The sequence below is a fragment of the Psammomys obesus genome, unplaced genomic scaffold, assembly GCF_907164565.1.
Source record: "Psammomys obesus unplaced genomic scaffold, mPsaObe1.curated_primary_1811, whole genome shotgun sequence".
Taxonomy (NCBI): Eukaryota; Metazoa; Chordata; class Mammalia; order Rodentia; family Muridae; genus Psammomys; species Psammomys obesus.
The window spans coordinates 8212979-8230467 of record NW_026596240.1 but is presented as its reverse complement, the minus strand read 5'-3'; positions in this window follow the sequence as shown (position 1 = coordinate 8230467).

Here is a 17489-nt window from a genome sequence, read left to right as displayed (position 1 = left end):
CTTCTAATATACATACATATATATATATATATATATATATATATATATATATATATATATGAAAAAATACAAATTTTTCCATTATATATATATGGAAGATCACACAGGACATACATTAGGGGCTGAGAGAGCACTTAGAAGGTAGAGAGACTGAAAACAAATGCACAGACCTGAATTCAGATCCCCATGACCCAAGTAAACCAAAAGCAGTAGCCAAGTGTATAATCCTGATTCTGAGAAGATAAGAGAAGGATTGAGTTTGGAATTCACTGACTAACTATGCTGGTTGAAATGTTGAGATCCAGGATCACCAAGAAATCCTGACTCAAAATACAAGTTGGCTATTGACAGAAGATACTTAATGTGGACTTCCGACTCACAGTCATACAGACGAGTAAACCTGAATACACACGTTCACTGACATAGCAAATATAATGTTGTATTATATCCATTACTTTATAAAATACTGTGTATTATAGAACAGCAATAGATATTATATGTAGATACACTATCTGAACTCAAGACAGTGTTGTGTTGGTACAAGAAATAATAAATACAATAAATGCCTGTATTCTAGAAAGCAGAATAGTAATAAACAGTGTTAAATATTTTTAACAAAACTTCCAAGGCATAAAACATAGAAATGATAGTTTTTGCTGTGGCTATTTTTTTTAACACAACTTCATTCATTTTAAGGGATTTTTATAAGAAAATTTTTTTTATGTGTGTGTGAATTTTTTGCTTAGATGTGTGTTTATGCACCATGCACATGTCCAGTACCAGACGATGGCAGAAAAGGGTGTTGGATCCATTGTAACAGGAATTACTAACAGCACCCTGTAATTTTAAGCTAGAACCTGGACCCAGGTATGTCATCTGCCACAATAAGTGTTATTAACCACTGAGCCATATCTCCAGGATATGAATAATTGATTGCTGTGCTTATATCCTATACTTCTTTTTGAAAAAAACATCTAAAAATATAAATGTCAGAGATCTTCCAAGATGGCGGCAGCGGCTAGTGTGCAGCTTAGCTGAAGGGGAGAGGAACTGCAACGCGGAAATTGGTGAGTGAAGGGGCTGATCAACCCAGAACAGAGTTATCTAGACTTCCAAGAAGAAAGAGACTAACCATGATCTGAGTCCATCTAGAATCAGGTCATGGCAGACTCCTCTGGGAGGAGACACCCCAAGAGGTGATCCCCAGGCACTTCCCAGTACCCAAAACCCTACTCCCTCTTCGGAGGAGGCAGGAGGCGTCCAGCAGAATCTGCCAGAGACCACACTGTCTGACTGTCTGTACCCCAGCCACAGCAAGAGCTGCAGCTTCCAACAAAAAACAACAACCACAAAAAAAAAAAAAAACGAGATCAGAGCTGAGAAAACCCAATCCTTTTGGGCACTCCCCCGAGAACCAGAACGCCACCATAACCCTGTCCTGGCAGAGCAGAAGGATAGAGAGACACACAGCAGCTTCACAGCGCCTGGACCCCAGTGCTGCCAGCTGCTCCTAGCAAACAAACTTCAACTCAGGATCTAGGACTGTGGTCATTCAACACATCCTGAGATTATCACGGGTCCAGCGAAATAAGGTCGAGCACCAAGTCCTAACACCGGTGCCCCCCCCCCCCCCGACACCTGGCAGAGAAATCCCAGCTCAGGATCAGGACTGAGAAGTCCCAACCACTTCTGGCACTCCCCTGAGAGTGCCACCATAAGCTTGACCTAGCAGAGGAGAAGGTCAGAGGGGAAGGACAGAGAGGCAGCCTGCCACAGGACACAGCACCCCCTCTCCAGCTCACCCAGCGGCCCCTGGCAGAGAAACCCAAGCTCTGGATCTGAGGACACTCAACCCTATCTGGTACTCTCTTGGAATCAGCAAACATAGGTTCTACCTCCAGGTTGCTTCTGGCAGAGAGATCTGGGCCCAGGATCTGGGGTTGAGAACACTCAACCCAACTCTTTTCCGCACTACCCTGGGACCAGTCAACATAACCCCTCTTGGCAGAGGGAAAGGACAGAGAGGCAGCACACAGAAATGGTGGACACGGAGTCCTGCGGCCACAGTGCCACAGAGCTGACTGTTAGCTTACCCACGCAATTTTCCGCAGCAGGACCAGATCAGAGAATAGAGAGCAAGGGGAACCTCTGTGCATTCCAACTGGTCCTGCAAGAGAGTGAGTGAACCTTCTAGGGAGAGTTTGCCCCAGACCCAGGGCCTCTCCACAGAAGCAACCAGATGAGATCCCTGCCAACCACACCCCTAGTGTGGGCATCGTAGGGATTCTTGGAGCAGCGACACCAATGTTGAAGCCTCTGCCTTGTGGGTCCACCAGTGTAATCCAGGTAAACAATCCCTGGATCTCAGACAGAACTGCATAATAGTGGCCTGTAGGCCACTGTAATAGTCATGAACGGACTCAACTCCCCAATAAAAAGACACAGACTAACAGAATGGTTGCTGAAACAGGATCCAACATTCTGCTGCATCCAAGAAACACACCTATGCAACAAAGATAAACACTATCTCAGAGTAAAGGGCTGGAAAAATGTTTTTCAAGCAAATGGTTCCAGAAAACAAGCTGGAGTAGCCATCCTAATATCTAATAAAATAGACTTTCAAACCAAGTTAATCAAAAAAGATAAGGAGGGCCACTATATTCTCATCAAAGCAAAAATCCACCAAGAGGAAATCACAATCTTGAATATCTATGTCCCAAATACAAGAGCACCTACATTCGTAAATGAAACAATATTAAAGCTTAAATCACACATTGATCCTAATACCTTAGTAGTGGGAGACTTCAACACTCCACTCTCACCAAGGGACAGATCAACTAGACAGAAAACAAATAGGGAAATAAAAACACTTACAGAGTCCCTAAAACAAATGGACCTAATAGACATCTACAGATCTTTTCATCCAAACTCAAAAAAGTATACCTTCTTTTCAACAAAGCATGGAACCTTCTCCAAAATTGACCATATAATTGGTCATAAAGCAAGCCTCAACAGACACAAAAAGATTGAAATAATCCCTTGTATTCTATATGACCACCATGGAATTAAACTGGACCTCAACAACAACAGAAATATCAAAAAGTCAACACGCACATGGAAACTGAACAACTTGTTACTAAATGACAGCTGGGTTAAGGAAGAAATAAAGAAATAAATTAAAGACTTCTTAGAATTCAATGAAAATGAAGGCACAACATACCCAAATTTATGGGACACATTAAAAGCAGTGATCAGAGGAAAAATTATAGCACTAAGTGCCTGCAAGAAGAAATTCGTAACATCACATACAATCACCTTAATGGCCCAACTGAAAACCCTAGAAAAAAAAAAAGAAGCAGATACACCCAAGAGGAGCAGATGGCTGAAAATAATCAAACTCAGGGCTGAAATCAATCAATTAGAAAGAAATAAAACTATTCAAAGAATCAATGAAACAAAAAGCTGGTTCTTTGAAAAAATTAACAAGATAGACAAACACTTAGCCAAAATAACTTAAAAGCAGAGAGAATCTATCCAAATCAGTAAAATCAGAAATGAAAAGGGTGACATAACTACCAACACTGAGGAAATTCAAACAATCATTAGGTCATAGTACAAAGCCTATATGCCACAAAATTTGAAAACCTAAATGAAATGGACAATTATCTTGATAGATTCCATCTTCCAACATTAAGTCAAGATCAGGTAGAAAGACTGAATAGCCCTATATCCCTCAAGGAAACTGAAGCTATCATTTCACAGTCTCCGCTCCAAAAAAAGCCCTGGGCCAGATGGTTTCAGTGCGGAATTCTACCAGACCTTCAAAGAAGTGCTAACACCAATTATCCTCAAACTATTCCACAAAAGAGAAACAGAAAGAACATTGCCAAACTCATTCTATTAAGTGACAGTCAACCTGATACCTAAACGACACAAAGACCCAACAAAAAAAGAGAACTTCAGACCTATCTCCCTAATGAACACTGACACAAAAATACTCAATAAAACACTTGCAAACCAAATCCAAGAAAACATCAAAGATATTTCCACCATGATCAAATAGGCTTCATCCCAGGCATGCAAGGGTGGTTCAACATACATAAATCCATCAATGTAATCCACCACATAAACAAACTGAAGGAGAAAAACCATATGATCATCTCCTTAGATGCTGAAAAAGCATTTGACAAAGTCCAACACCCATTCATGTTTAAAGTCTTGGAGAGATCAGGAATACAAGGCACATATCTAAACATAGTAAAGGCAATATACAGCAAGCCTATAGCCAACATCAAACACAATGGAGAGAAACTTAAATCAATCCCATTGAAATCAGGGACAAGACAAGGCTGCCCACTCTCTCCATTCCTCTTCAACATAGTACTTAAAATCCTAGCCAGAGCAATAAGACAACTAAAGGAGATCAAGTGGATACAAATCGGAAAGGAAGAGGTCAAAGTATCACTATTCGCAGATGATATGATAGTATATATGAGCGACCCCAAAAATTCAACCAGAGAACTCCTCCAGCTGATAAACACCTTCGGGAAAAGTGACAGGATACAAAATCAACTCAAAAAAATCAGAAGCCCTCCTGTATACCAAAGAAAAAAGGGCCGAGAAAGAAATTAGGGAAACAACACCCTTCACAATAGCCACTAATAACATAAAGTACCTTGGGGTGACACTAACCAAGCAAGTGAAAGACCTGTTTGAGAAAAACTTCAAGTCTCTTAAGAAAGAAATTGAAGAAGACATCAGAAGATGGAAAGATCTCCCGTGATCTTGGATTAGTCGAATTAACATTGTGAAAACAGCCATCCTTCCAAAAGCAATCTACAGATTCAATGCAATTCCCATCAAAATACTAACTCAATTCTTTACAGACCTTGAAAAAAGAGATTCTCAGCTTCATATGGAGAAACAAAAAACCCAGAATATCCAAAACAATCCTGTACAACAACAGATCATCTGGAGGTATCTCTATCCCCGATCTCAAGCTGTACTACAGAGCAATAAAAATAAAAACTGCATGGTATTGGCATAAAAACAGAAAGGAGGATCAATGAAACTGCATAGAAGACCCAGAAATAAACCCACACACCTAGGAATACTTGATTTTTGACAAAGAAGCCAAAATCATTCAATGGAAAAAAAACCAGCATCTTCAACAAATGGTGCTGGTCCAACTGGACGTCTACATGCAAAAAAAATGAAAATAGATCCATATTTTTCACCCTGCACAAAACTAAAGTCCAAGTGGATCAAAGACCTCAACATAAAACCAGATACTCTAAATAGGTTAGAAGAAAAAGTGGGGAACAGCCTAGAACTCATTAGCACAGGAGACAACTTCCTGAACAGAACACCAACAGCACAGGCTAATAGAGCAACAATCAATAAATGGGACCTCATGAAACTGAAATGCTTCTGTAAAGCCAAGGACACTGTCATCAAAACAAAACAACTGCCTACAGATTTGGAAAGAATCTTCACTAACCCTTTATCTGACAGAGGACTAATATCCAGTATATACAAAGAACTAAAGAAGCTGAAAAGTAGTAAACCAAGTAATCCAATTAAAAAATGGGGAACAGCTAAACAGAGAATTCTCTGTAGAGGAATATCGAATGGCAGAGAAACACTTAAAGAAATGCTCAACCTCATTAGCCATCAGGGAAATGCAAATCAAAACAACCCTGAGATTTCACCTCACACCCATCAGAATGGCCAAGATGAAAAACTCAAGTGACAACACATGCTGGAGAGGTTTTGGAGAAAGGGGAACCCTCCTCCACTGCTGGTGGGAATGTAAACTTGTACAACCACTTTGGAAATCTATCTGGAGCTTTCTCAGACAATTATTCCTCAAGACCCAGCTATACCACTGCTAGGTATATACCCAAACTTTGCTCAAGTACACAAAAGAGATACTTGCTCAACCACGTTTTTAGCAGCTTTATTTGTAATAGCCAGAACCTGGAAACAACCCAGATGTCCATCAATGGAGGAATGGGTACAGAAATTGTGGTATTTTTACACAATGGAATACTACTCAGCAATCAAAAAGGAGGAAATCATGAAGTTTGCAGGCAAATGGTGGGATCTCGAAAAGATCATTCTGATTGAAATATCCCAGAAGGAGATAGACAAACAAGGTATATACTCGCTTTTTTAGACCTATAAGATATGATAAACATAATGAAATCTATACACTTAAAAAAGATAATCAAGAGAGCAGACATGGGGTAAGATGATTAATCCTCGTTTAGAAAGGCAGATGGGATGTGCATTGAACGTATGACAAGAGTCTACTGAAGGCTTCTGAAAGACTCTAACTAGCAGTGTTTTCAAAGCAGATATGAAGACTCATAACCAAACCTTCGGCAGAGTACAGGGAATCATGTGAAAGAAGGGGAGTTAGTATGATGAGGAAAGGATAGGAGCTCCACAAGGACCAAATGTATCTGGGCACAGGGGTCTTTTCTGAGACTGACATTTAACCAAGGACCATGTACGGATATAACCTAGAACCTCTGCTCGGATGTAGCCCGTGGTAAATCAGTAACCAATTGGTTTCCCATACTAAGGAGAAAAAGGACTATTTCTATCAGGACCTCAATGGCAGGCTCTTTGACCTCTCCACCCCCCAAGGGAGGAGCAGTCCTGTTAGGCCACAGAGGAGGACTTTGCAGCCAGTCCTGAAGAAACCTGATAAAACAGGATCAGATGAATGTGGAGGAGGTCCCCCCTATCAGTGGACTTGAAAAGGGGCAGGCAGGAGATGAGGGAGGGAGTGTGGGATTGGGAGGGAATCAGGGAGCAGGATACAGCTGAGATACAGAGTTAATAAAGTGTAACTAATAAAAAAAAATAAAATTTAAAAAATTTAAAAATAAATAAATAAATATATATAAATTTCGAAGCTAATCTCATGATGAAATTCCAGAATAGAACACAAGAAAATATACCACCATGAATTAGATATTTCCTGAGACATACAGAAAATTGTGAATAAAAGAAAATATGATAAATTGTACAGCATCAAATAAAACCCTCTAATACTGAAAGTACAGTTAAGTAAATTTAAATGCACAGTAGATATTATTTGCATTAAATAAAGCTAAAAAAAGGCTTTATCCTCAGAATATATAAAAAACACAATTCAATAACAAAAAAGAAAATATAATTTTTAAAAATGTATTTATTTATTTACTATAATTTACTCACTTTTTACCCTGGGTGCAGCTCCCTCCATCTCCTCCTAATTCCAACCCACCCTCCCTCTTCTCCCCCATGCCTTTCTATAGTTCTCTGATAGAGGAGGACCTACTCCCCTGCTGACCCTAGACTATCAGGTTTCTTTAGGGTTGGGTGCATCATCTTCCTCTGCTGCCTGGCAACTCTGAATTCCCCAGGGGCAGGTGATCAAAGAACAGCCACTGAGTTCATGTCAGAGACAGACACTGTCCCCTTTACCAGGGGACCCACTTAGAAACTGAGCAGCCTATGGGCTTCCTCTGAGCAGGGGTTCTAGGTCTTGGACCTTGTTTGGAGTATCAGTCTCTGCAGGACTCCCTTGGCCCAGGTTTTTTGCCTCTATTGTTTTTGTGGAGTTCCTGTCCTCTCCAGGTCTTTCTATCTCCCTCTTCTTCCATAAGATTTCCTGTCCTCTACCAAAAGTTTACCTATGTGTCTCAGTATCTCTTTCAATAGCCTGATGGTAGAGACTTTCATAGGACTCCAGTTGAAGATTCCTGTCCTGTTCCTTGTCTCTCCTCCTACTTCTGATGTCTACCTTGTTTTTCCCTTCTGAGTTAGGTTTTACTCTCTTCCCTAGGATCCTCTTTGTTGTTTAGCCTCTCTAGGATTATAGATTTTAATATGTTTACTATGTTTATATTATATGGTTAATATCCACTAATAAGTGAATATATATCATATGTGACTTTCTCGTTACCACCATTTGCTTGAAAATTTCATGATTTCCTTATTTTTAATTGCTGAATAGTATTTTATTATGTTGCATGCTTGAGAGGTTGTGGAGAAAGGGTAACCCTCCTCCATTACTGTTGGGAATGTAACCTTGTACAGCCACTTTGGAAATCAATCTAGCATTTTCTCAGGAAATTAGAAACAGTGCTATCTCAAGATCCAGCAATACCACTCCTGGCAATATATCTGAAAGATGCTAAACCATACAACAAGAATATTTTCTCAACTATGTTCATAGCATCATTATTCATAATAGCCAGAATCTGGAAACAACCTAGATGTCTCTCAAATGAAGAATGGATGAGGAAACGATAAATTTAACACAGGCAAAACAGTTGAACAAACATTTCATGTATAAAATCTACTGTACCTTGATTTTTCTGGAGCCTTCGTGCTTGTATACATTTTCTAAAACTCTTTAAATTGAAGACTGAATATTCATGAAGCATAAATAACCCTTCAACTACAGCATTTAAAAATAGAAGCTAAACAATTAGAAGGACCCTACGGAGGATGCTTAAATCTCATTCAGAATGGCAAACAGGATAGACACCAGAAATGGTGGAAGAGTGGGAACAGGACAGTAGCGTACTATACAGCATTTCTGAATTTTCTGGAATTGAAACAGAAGTTGAAACTCAGCCCTGGGCAGAGCTCAGGGAATCCTATGGAAGAAAGGGGAGACAGAGGACACAGAAGGAACAAGAGCCCCACAAAGATATTAACAAAGCTAAAGAAAAAAAAATTGAGCTCAAGGGGTTCTCCAGAGACTGATGTACCAACCAAGTATGATGCATGGAGATGACATAGACCCCCTGCTCATATGTAACCTACAAGTAGCTCAGAAATCCTTGTGGTTCCTATTTAAGGGGAGCAGGGGCTGCCTCTGTCATAAACTTAGTTACCTGGTCTTTGACAACTTGACCCTGGTGATGAGGCCTTGCCAGGCCACAGAGGAAGAGGATCCTGGCATCCTGATGAGACCTGATAAGGTAGAGTCAGATGGCAGAGGAAGAGAACTCCCTCTTTCAGTTGACTGGGAGAAGGGGATAAGGAGGAAGAGGCAGAAGGGTAAGACTGGAAGAAGTTGGAGGAGGAGGCTTCTACCTGATTTTGACTTAATTTTGATAGATGGAATCTATCAAGAAAATGATCCATTTCTTTTAGATTTCTATTTTGTGACACATAGAGTTTTATAGTACGACCTAATGATTGTTTGGATTTCCTCGGTGTCTGTAGTTGCCTCCCCCTTTTCATTTCTGATTTTGCTGATTTGGATAGTTTCTCTCTGCCATTTAGTTAGTTTGGCTAAAGGTTTGTCTATCTTGTTGATTTTCTCAAAGAACCAACTCTTAGTTTAATTAATTGTTTGAATAGTTTTATTTGTTTGTAATTGATTGATTTCAGCCCCAAGTTTGAGTATTTCCAGCCATCTGCTCCTCTTGGATGCATTTGCTTCTTTTTTTCTCTAGGACTTTCAGTTGGGCCATTAAGTTGCTTGTATGAGATGTCACAAATGTCTCCTTAAAGGCAGTTAGTGCTATGAATTTTCCTCTGAGCACTGCTTTCATTGTGTCCCATAAATTAGGGTATGTTGTACCTTCATTTTCATTGAATTCTAGGAAGTCTTTAATCTCTTTCTTTATTTCTTCCTTAACCCAACTGTCATTGAGCAGCAAGTTGTTTCCATGTGCATGTAGGCTTTTTTTTTTTTTTCTAATTCCATTGTTGCTGAGGTTCAGCTTTAGTTCATGGAGGTTAGATGGAATACAGGGGATTATTTCAATCTTCTTGTATATGTTGAGACTTGCTTTGTGACCAACTACATGGTCAATTTTGGAGAAGGTTCCATGAGGTGCTGAAAAGAAGGTATACTCTTTTGAGTTCGGGTGGAAATTTCTTTAGATATCTATTAGGACCATTTAATTTAGGACCTCTGTAAGTGCCTTTATTTCCCTATTTGGTTTCTGTCTAGATGATCTTTCCTTTGGTGAAAGTGGGGTATTGAAGCCTCCCACTATTAGGGTGTTGGGATCGATGTGTGATTTAAGTTTTAATAATGTTTCATTTCTGAATTTAGGCGCTCTTGTATTTGGTGCATAGATGTTCAGAATTGTGATGTCCTCTTGGTGGATTTTTACTTTGATGAGAATGTAGTGTCCCTCTTCATCTTTTTTTTTTGATTAATTTTTAATTGAAAGTCTATTTTATTAGATGTTAGGATAACTACCCCAGATTGTTTTCTGGGTCCATTTGCTTGAAAGACATTTTTCCAGCCCTTTACTCTGAGGTACTATTTATCTTTGTTGCAGAGGTGCATTTCTTGGATGCAGCAGAATGTTGGATCCTGTTTTCCCACCCATTCTGTTAGTCTGTGTCTTTTTATTGGAAAGTTGGGTCCACTGATGTTGATAGATAATAGTGACAAATGAACATTAGTTCCTTTTATATTGGAGTTGGTGGTCTTACTATGCTTCATTGCTTGTTTTCTTTTAATTTTTGTTGGGATATTATCTGTATGCTATGTGTTCTTGGGTGAAGTTGTTTTCATTGGATTGGAGTTTTCCTTCTAGTATCTTCGGTAGTGCTGGTTTGCTGTGTATATATTGCTTAAATTTAGTTTTGTCATGGAATATTTTGTTTTCTCCATCTATGTTGATTGAAAGCTTTGCAGGGTATAGTAGTCTAGGTTGGCATTTATGTTCTCTTAAAATCTGCAGGACATCTGCCCATGCCCTTCTGGCTTTCATAGTTTCTCATGAGAAGTCCGGTGTGATTCTGATAGGTCTACCTTCATATGTTACTTGGACTATTTTCCTTGCTTTTAATATATTTTCTCTGTTCTATAGATTTAGTGTTTTGACTATGATGTGACATGATGTGTTTCTTTTCTGGTCTGATCTATTTGGTGTTCTGTAGGCCTCTTGTGTATTTATGGACATCTCTTTCTTTAAGTTGGGAAAATTTTCTTCTATGATTTTCTTGAAAATATTTTCTGGACCTTGGAGCCTGGAGTCTTTTCTTTTTTTCATTGATTCTTATTATTCTTAGATTTTGTCTTTTCAGAAAAGTCCCAAACTAAAAGAAAAAAAAAAAAAGAAAAGAAAAGCACATTATAATATCCTTAGATGCTAAAAAAAACATTTGACAAAATCAAACATCCATTCATGTTTAAAGACTTAGAGAGATCATGGATATAAGGCACGTATGTAAACATAGTAAAGGCAATATACAGGGAGCCTATAGCTAACATCAAACTAAACAGAGAGAAACTTAAAACAATCCCACTGAAATCTGGGAAAAGGCAAGGCTGCCCACTCTCTCCATATCTCTTAAACATAGTACTCGAAGTCCTAGCCAGAGCAATAAGACAACTAAAGGAACTAAAGGAGATCAAGGGGATACAAATCAGAAAGGAAGAAGTCAAAGTGTCACTATTCGCAGATGATATGATAGTATATATGAGCGACCCCAAAAATTCAACCGGAGAACTTCTTTAGCTGATAAACAGCTTCAGCAAAGTGTTAGGATACAAAATTAACTAAAAAAAAAAAAAAATCAGAAACCCTCTTTTATACCAAAGACAAAAGGGCCGAGAAAGAAATCAGGGAAACAACTCTTTTCACAATAGCCACTAATAACATAAAGGACCTTGGAGTGACTCTAACCAAGCAAGTGAAAGACCTGTTTGAAAAAAAAAAAACAAAAAACTTTAAGTCTCTGAAGAAAGAAATTGAAGAAGACCTTAGAAGATGGAAAGATCTCCTGTGCCCATGGATTGGTAGGATTAACAGAGTGAAAGTTGACATCCTGCCAAAAGCAATCTTCAGATTCAGTGCATTTTCCATCAGAATTTCAACTCAATTCTTTACAGACCCTGAAAGAAAGATTCTTAGCTTCATATAGTGAAACAAAAGATCCAGAATCTCCAAAACAATCTTGTACAACAGGTAATCTGGTAGTATCTCCATCCCTGATCTCAAGCTGTACTACACAGCAATAGTAATAAAAACTGCATGATATAGGCATAGAAACAGAAAGTAGGACCAATGGAACCAAATAGAAGACCCAGAAATAAACCCACACACCTATGAATATTTGATTTTTTACAAAGAAGCCAAAACCACTCAATGGAAAAAAGACAGCATCTTCAACAAATGGTGGTGGTCCAACTCGTTGTGAACATGCAGAAAATGAAAATAGATCCATACTTATCACCCTGTACAAAAGTAAAGTCCAAGTGGATCAAAGAACGCAACATAAAACCAGGTACTCTAAATCGGTTAGAAGAAAAAGTGGGGAACAGCCTAGAACTCATTGGCACAGAGACAACATCCTGAACAGAACCCCAACAACACAGGCTCTAAAAGGAACAATCAATAAATGGGACCTCATGAAACTGAAAAACTTCTGTTAAGCAAAAGACACTCTAGTCAGAAAAAAAAAAAAAAAAAAAAAAAAAAACGACAGCCTAGTTATTGCGAAAAATCTTCATCAACCCTATATCTGACAGAGGCTGATATCTAAAATATATAAATAACTAAAGAAGTTAAATAGCAATAAATCAAGTAATCCAATTAAAAAATAAGATAGTGAGCTAAACAGAGAATTCTCTGTAGAGGAATATCGAATGGCAGAGAAACACTTAGAGAGATGCTCAACATCCTTAGCCATCAGAGAGATGCAAATCAAAATGACCCTGAGATTTCACCTTACACCCATCAGAATGGGTAAGGTCACAAACTCAAATGACAACACATGCTGAAGAGGTTTTGGAGAAAGGAGAACCCTTCTCCATTGCTGCTGTGAATGTGAACTTGTACAACCACTTTGGAAATCAATCTGGGGTTTCTCAGACAATTAGGAATAGTGCTTCCTCAAGACCCAGCTATACCACTGCTAGGCATATATCCAAACTTTGCTGAAGTACACAACAAGGACATTTGCTCATCCATGTTTGTAGCAGGTTTGTTTGTAATAGCCAGAACCTGGAAAGAACCCAGAGGTCCATCAACGGAGGAATGGATACAGAAATTGTGGTATTTTTACACAATGGAATACTTCTCAGAAATAAAAAATGAGGAAATCATGAAGTTTGCAGGCAAATGGTGGGATCTAGAAAAGAGCATTCTCAGTGAGATATCCAAGAAGGAGAAAGACACACATGGTATATACTCACTTATATAGACTTATAAGATATGATAAACATAATGAAATCTATTTACCTTAAGAAGATAAACAAGAAAGAGGACCCTAGGTAAGATGATCAATCCTCACTTAGAAAGACAAATGTGATGGGCATTGGATGTAGGAGAAAACAAGTAACAGGACAGGACCCTACCACAGAGGGCTTCTGAAAGACTCTACCATGCAGTGTATCAAAGCAGATACTAAGACTCATAACCAGCAGGATTCATATGAAAGAAGAGGGAGTTAATATGACGTGGAGAGGACAGGAGCTCCACAAAGACCAAATATATCTGGGCACAGGGGTCTTATATGGGACTGTTTCTCCAACCAATGACCATGTATGGATATAACCTAAAACCTCTGTTCAGATGTAGCCCGTGGTAGCACAGTAACTATCTGTTTTTCCATAGTAAGGAGAACAGGGATTATTTCTGACATGAACTCATTGGCAGGCTCTTTGACCTCCCCACCCTCCAAAGGAGTAGCAGCCCTGCTAGGCCACAGAGGAGAACTTTGCAGCCAGTCCTTTAGATACCTGATAAAACAGGGTCAGATGAAAGGGGAGGAGGTCCACCCCAATCAGTTGACTTGAAAAGGGGCAGGGAGGAGATGAGAGAGAGAGGGTAGGATTGGAGTGGAATGAGGGGGCAGGATACATCTGGGATACAGTTAATAAAATGTAACTAATAATAAAAATAAAAAATAAAAAGAAAGAAAAATAGAAAAAGAAATACCATCTAAACACATGAAAAAATATTTACAACCTTTTTAATTAAAAAAATTAATATTAATAGAAATTTATTTACTTTGTATCCCAACTGTAGCCCCTTCCCTCATTCCCCCCAATCCCACCCTCCCTCCCTCATCTCCTCCCTGCCCGTCTCTAAGTCCACTGATAGGGGAGGTCCTCCTCCCCTTCCATCTAATCCTAGTTTATCAGGTCTCATCAGGATTTAGGGCAATGTCCTCCACTGTGGCCTAGCAAAGCTGCTCCTCCCTCAGGGGTAGGGGAAGAGGTCAAAGAGCCAGCCAGTTCATGTCAGAGACAGTCTCTGTTCCCCTTACTATGTAATCCACTTGGATGCTGAGCTACCTATCCTTTTTCACTTTTATGTATATGGTGACTTTGTTTTCTTTATAATCATATTCTCTAATAATTTTAAAACATAATTTTGTTTTGTGTTTTATTTATTCATTTATAAAAGTTATCATTTTCTCATATGTAAAATGCATGAAAATAAAAACAAACTTAGGAAAGGACTAGTTACTTTTTTGCTCACAGCTCAAGGGAGTTTCCAAACCTGAGGACTATAAAATAATAGACTGTATTGTTTAACAACAAAATTTTTTAGCATCAATGAAAATATTAACATAGGGGCTAAAAACATGGCGAGACAATTAAGACACTCACTGCTCTTGCAGACTACCGGGGTTATCTTCTTAACATACACAACATCAGGAGTTCACAACTGCTGTAATTTCAGCTACAAGCATCTGCAGCTCTCTTCTGGCTACCTTGGGAACTTTCATGCATATGATAAATGTATAAGGATGCAAAGCTCTTAAAATAAATGTTTCAGGTATTAAAATAGGTTCATACAGCTTCCTATTAAATTGGTTCCTTCAAAGTCCATACTATAAAACAAATATTACATTATATGAGTGTGCTTCAACCTTGATAAGTCAGAGGTAAGAAGAACAGTATTCCAGTCAAGAGGGGAAGGAGGTAGTTTCTTGTGAGCATGGGTGCCACAGTAATGGCTTCTCAAAGAAGAACAAAAAGAGAAAGAGCTATAAGAAGAAAAGAAAGTAATTGTGTTTGATGTGACATTTCAACACCATTTGGTGATGACTCCAGAAATGCATTGCGTCTAACCCCAGCCAAGTGTCCTTAGATTGTCCTGCTTATCCATTCCCTTCAGACTTCCCTGAACCTGTAAGAAAGTAAGCCCTTATTTATCTTACTCTCAAAAGTCAAGAGGAAAAATGTGTGTGTGTGTGTGTGTGTGTGTGTGTGTGCAGCAAGTTAAATTATTCTGCTTTTTCATCCTTGAATGCATATATGATCATTTAATTATATACATAAATATATATAACCCTTTTGTTTCCTTCATTCTTTTATCTTTTTATATCCCATTGAAGTCTCTGCTCTCTAAAACTATAAAAATCCTTTATAAATCTATAGTTGTTTCTTTTGTACACTGAAACTGATGTTAATGCATGCAGTAGTGATTTCAAAAATAGCACTTGAGTTAGCTGCATTGTTTTATTTGATTTTCATAACACAGTACCAAGGGTACACAAACTAGTTATCTTCACTCTTTACACTTCTGCAATTCTTAAGCTTCTTCTAACTCTGACCATCACTTCTTTATTTCCAAGCTAATTATCTCTGCTAAGGACAGTGGAAAAAATAACTTAAATGTTACACATGGTGGAAATACCTTAATTTATTTTACTAGGGCTAATACACATATGTATTCATTCCTATTTGTTACTTTAGAAAAAGCCAACTCTTACTGGTAGTTCTGCCATGATAGGACTTTACTTTAAAAGTTGATAAAGGAAATTACTTAAACACAGTGAAAATCATCACAAATTAAATGATGATGGAACATCCATGATAAGCCAAAAGAGAACCAATCTCAAAATTTGATAATGGATAATTTTGTCATTAACTCATTTTACTTACTTACTTTAGCACATTCTCTGACACATAATAGAAATTGGATTTGACTTCAACATATTTAACCAGAGATAGTATCAAAAGTTGCATGAAGGGAAGGTTTTCTGTCTTGTTTCTTAGAGACTATGTGTTTTCCAGTAAACTGATAATATGGATTGGGACTATAATAACTGAAGTCAGATCAGTTCTATCACATTTCATGCTTCTTTCACTTGTGTAAAAAGGAAATAAACTTCTATTTTTGAGTGAATAGTAGTTAGGACCTTTGTGTATGTCTAATTTGTTTTTGCCCTAGTAAAACGGTCATGTTCTTGTACTCCAATGTAGTGTTTTGAAAGCCGTAATGAAAATATTTTAATGGAAAAAATATTCTATATCCTCACTTCTTAGAGCATCATACACAGATGGCAGGATTTCGTCATTAGGTGTTCTGCCATAAAATAATGTTAAATTCTGGAAGTTAAAACTCTTTTCTGCTGCAAGAAGCAAGGCCTGGTTCTTAAAGGATTTCTTAGAAATGCGTAATTCTATGTACCAAACAACCCCGGGAATGTGACAGTTTGCTTGCCAGTTTCTTCTTTGTTTTTGTTTTGTTTTGTTTTTTTAATTTTTATTTATTTACTTTGTTGTTTATTCACTTTACATCCCAATTGTAACCCCTCCCTACTCTCCTCCCCATCTCACCCTCTCTCCCTTTTCTCCCATATCTCCTCCCAAACTTCTCAGAAAAGGGGAGTCCCCAACTCCCAACCCACCCCAACAGTTCAAGTAGCATCAGGACTGAGCACATCTTTTACCTTAAAAATCATTCTAGTTTAAAAAGCACTGCCCTGCACAGGGTCTTTTCTGAGACTGACATTCAATCAAGGACCATGTATGGATATAACCTCAAACCTCTGCTCAGATGTAGCCCATGGTAGCTCAGTAACCAATTGGTTTCCCATAGTAAGGGGAATAAGGACTATTTCTAACAGGAACTCAATGTCTGGCTCTTTGACCTCCCCACCCCCGAAGGGAGGAACAGTCCTGTTAGGCTACAGAGGAGGACTTTGCAGCCAGTCCTGAAGATACCTGATAAAACAGGATCAGATGAATGGGGAGGAGGTCCCCCCTATCAGTGGACTTGGAAAGGGGCAGGGTAGAGATGAGGGAGGGAGGATGGGATTGGGAGGGAATGAGGGAGTGGGATACAGCTGGGATACAGAGTTAATAAAATGTAACTGATAAGAAAAAAATAAAATTAAAAAAAAAAGCTCTGCCCTCTCTTCACCTCCCTCCTTATTTCCCTTTAGCTTAAAAATATGTGTTGAAAACCTCATATGCCAAACCTTATAAGAATTTTCATAATCTAAAAAATTGTAAGATTTTTGGGTGTGCATTAATATATATGCATGCACATGTATGCAAATATGCATATGTATTTGTGTGTTCACGTATATATCCTGTTCATGCATGTGTGCGTAGGTGAACGTCTATGTGTGTGCATGTGTGTGGAGGCCTAAGTTGATGATTAGTGTCTTTTTCCATTACTAACCATTTCATTTACTGAGTCTATCAACTGAACCTGTAGCTCACAATTGGCTTATCAAGCCAGAGAACTTGCTCCAAGAATCAAATC